Below are 979 nucleotides of genomic sequence, written 5' to 3'. Positions count from 1 at the left end.
TTCGATTATTTATTTGAATAAAAATAATAATATTTATTCGATTTTTCGTTTTACTATTTCTTTAATTCATTATCTTAATTCTTTAAGTAAAAAAAATATTATTTTTTTAAATTTATTCATTAAATATTTCGTTAATTATGTATATTATTTATTTCGATTATTTATTTGAATAATATTTATTCGATTTTTCGTTTTACTATTTCTTTAATTCATTATCTTAATTCTTTAAGTAAAAAAAAATATTATTTTTTTAAATTTATTCATTAAATATTTCGTTAATTATGTATATTATTTATTTCGATTATTTATTTGAATAAAAATAATAATATTTAAATCGATTTGTCATTTAACTATTTTTTTAATTAATTATCTTAATTGGTTAAGTAAAAAAATTATTATTCAATTTAATTTATTTTTTAAATATTTCGTTAATTATATATATTATTCATTTTTTATTTTATTATTTTATTTCGATTATTTATTTGAATAAAAATAATAATATTTATTCGATTTCTCGTTTCACTATTTCTTTAATTAATTATCTTAATTGGTTAGGTAAAAAAATATTATTCAATTTAATTTATTCTTTTAATATTTCGTTAATCATGTGTTTTATTTATTTCATATTTAATTACTCTATTTCGATTTTTTATTTCAATAATATTTATTCGATTTTTCCTTTTACAATTTCTTTAATTCATTATCTTAGTTCGTTAAGTAAAAAAAGTATTGTTTTTTAATTTATTCTTTAAATATTTCGTTATTTATGTATATTATTTATTTCAATTTTTTATTTGAATAAAAATAATAATATTTATTCGATTTTTCGTTTTACTATTTCTTTAAGTAATTATTTTAATTGGTTAAGTAAAAAAAATATTATTTTTTAATTTATTCGTTAAATATTTCGTTAATTATGTATATTATTAATTTAATATTTGAATAATGTATTTTCGATTTTTCCTTTTACTATTTCTTT

Source organism: Olea europaea, chromosome 18 (assembly GCF_002742605.1).
Source record: "Olea europaea var. sylvestris chromosome 18, O_europaea_v1, whole genome shotgun sequence".
NCBI classification, from domain to species: domain Eukaryota; kingdom Viridiplantae; phylum Streptophyta; class Magnoliopsida; order Lamiales; family Oleaceae; genus Olea; species Olea europaea.
Note: the sequence above shows the minus strand (reverse complement) of the source record.